Here is a 2946-nt window from a genome sequence, read left to right as displayed (position 1 = left end):
GTGCCTATAGCTCAGTGGGAAGGGCACCAGCCACATACACTGAGGCTGGCAAGTTCAAACCCAGCCGGAGCCAGCTAAACATCAATGACAACTACAACAAAAAAATAGCCAGGCATTGTGGTGGGTGCCTGTAGTCCCAGCCACTAGGGAGGCTGAGGCAAGAAAACCACTTAAGCCCAAGAGTTTGAGGTCACTGTGAGCTGTGACTCCATGGCACTCTACCGAGGGTGACATAGTGAGACTCTGTCTCAAAAAAAAAAAAAAAAGAAAAAAAAAGAAAAACTGGCCTGGTAAAATGGTGTGCTGGTAGTCCCAGTTATTGAGGAGGCTCAGACTAAAGGATCTCTGGACCCCAAGAGATAGAGGTTGCTGTGAGCTATGAGGACCCCACAGCACTCTACACAGGGCAACAGAGTGAGACTCTATCTCCAAAAAAAGAAACAGAAAAATATAATGTACTGTATTATAATTACCTAATTGCATTCATCAGTGTTCTTTTTCTCTATGTAGATTCAAATGAAATGTCACTGTTTCAGAATAAAATAGCTTGCTTTACTATTTCATGTAATGAAAATCTGTTAGCCACAAATTCAGTCTTTGTTGATCTGGGAATGTCTATATTTTACTTCCTTTTTTTTTTTTTTTTTTTTGAGACAGAGTCTCATTCTGTTGCCCTGGATAGAGTGCTGTGGCATCATAGCTCACAGCAACCTGAAACTCTTGGGCTCAAGCAATCCTCTTGCCTCAGCCTCCAAAGTAGCCAGGATTACAGGCGCCTACCACAATGCCCAGCTAGTTTTGGACACAGAGTCCGGGCTCTTGCTCAGGCTGGTTTACTTTCATTTTTGAAAAATAAGTTTTTATCTATAGCTACACTACCCTGAACACACTTGATCTTGTCTGCAAGATAATTTTGCTGGATGTAGGATTCAATATTGAGAGGGGTTTTTTTCTTTTAGCATGTTGAATATGTTACTGCTCTAGTATGTCCTCTATGGCTTCTGATGAAAAGTCAGCTCACATGATGAGCCAATTTTATCTCACTGTTTTCAAAACTTTCTCATTGTTTTTGGCTTTTCAGAGTTTGACTGTGATGCATGTAAGTGTAGATGATTTTTGAATATATCTTGGCATTTATTGAGCCTCCGGTATGTACGGGTTAATGTCATGGTAATATTTTGCATCAAATTTAGGAAGCTTTTGACCAACATTTCAAATATTTTTCTGCCATTTTCTATTTTGCTCTTATTATGATATTCTCATTATGCATATGTTGATATGCTTAATTTTGTCCTACAGACTGAGACACTATTCATTTTTCTACATGCTTTTTGCTTTCTGTTTTTCAGATCAGATAATCTCTATCTATCTTTAAGTGCACTGATTCTTTATTCTGCTGGCTCAAGTCTGCTGTTGAGATACTCTAGAAATTTTTCATATCTTTTATTTTACTTTTCAACTCCAAATTTTCTATTTGCTTCCTTTTAAATAATAATTTCTACTTCTTTATTGCTGGTCTCCATTTGAGGAGTCACTGTCACCTTAATTTTCCTTAATTGTTTAAATACACTCTTCTTTGGTTCTTTGAACATATTTATACTAGCTGCTTTGAAGTCTGTTTGCCAAAGCCAACATCTGGACCCTCTGAAGGTAGTTTCTTCTGCCTGCCTTATGTTTCTACATATTGTACTGGCCATGCATTCCTGCTTCTTTGCATGTTTCGTAGCTTTTTGTTGAATCCTGGACATTCCAGAAAGTATATTATAGTAACTGTGAATTTATATCTCCCAGGGATTATTGTTTTCACTCTTTTGTTTGTTTGTTTTGTTATTTTCCTGTGAATTCTGTTTACCTTGTAGTGTTTGATGTTACTGCATATTGCAATTAATAGTGAAAGACTAAATGCTATCCCCTAGGATCAGGAACAGAAAAAGAATGTCTGCTCACACAACCTGTATTCAACATTGCAGTAGAGGTTCCAAGCAGTGAAATAAATCAAGATTAAAAAATCAAAGGCATCCAGACTGGAAAAGAATTAAAAATTGCTATTCACAGAAGGCATGATCTTCTAATTAGAAATTTTCATGTAATCTAGAAAACTAATAGAACTAATAAGTGAGTTTAGCAAGGTTTCAGTATATAAGATTAATAAACTAAAATCAATTGTAGTTCTACAGAGTTACAAAGGATCATTGCAATTGAAAAAGAAATAGGATAATTATTTCTGGAAAAAATATACAATATCAGTAAAGATACAGAAAAAGGAAACAAACAGAAGTGCTGGATCTATAAAAAGTACAATAACTGAGATGAAAAAATGAGTGAAGAGTTTCAACAGCAGAATAGAATGAGTAGAAGAAACACTCAGCAAACTTGAAAATAAATTGACTGAAATCATCCACTCTGAGGAGCAGAAAGAAAAAGGAATTTTTTTAGAAGAACAGACCGCTGAAGACTATTGGATACCATCAGTATATCAACATATGTACAATAGGAGTTCCAGAAGGGGAAAGAAAGAAAGCAATAGAAAGAATATTTGAAGACATAAAATCCACAAACTTCCTAAATTCCATGAAAGATATGGGATTTACACATTTAAGAAGTTCAGGGGGCGGAGCCAAGATGGCAGACTGCAGCCAGCTTTTTACAGAAGCTCCCGTCCAGAAGGAGGCTGAAAGGACAGAAGCTTAGCAAATTGGCTGATGGTTTGGAGCAGAGACAAGAGAGAAGATTGAAGAGTGCACTTCAACCTTCCTGAGGCGAGCTGCGACCCCAGAAATACAACCAAAATGTACAAAATCCACCACCAAGCGGACAGGAGTCCCCTCCCCCACAACAAGGGCTCGCAGTTTACTCCATACAAACAAGTGAGCAGAGTTCAAACTTCCTCCCACTCTATTCCACGGGAGAGACCCCCTAAAAACTGGACCTCCTACCCCTGCTGGC

This window comes from Otolemur garnettii, unplaced genomic scaffold, assembly GCF_000181295.1.
Source record: "Otolemur garnettii isolate 467f Iridium unplaced genomic scaffold, OtoGar3 scaffold00146, whole genome shotgun sequence".
In the NCBI taxonomy this organism is placed as follows: Eukaryota; Metazoa; Chordata; class Mammalia; order Primates; family Galagidae; genus Otolemur; species Otolemur garnettii.
This window is presented reverse-complemented; position numbering follows the sequence as displayed.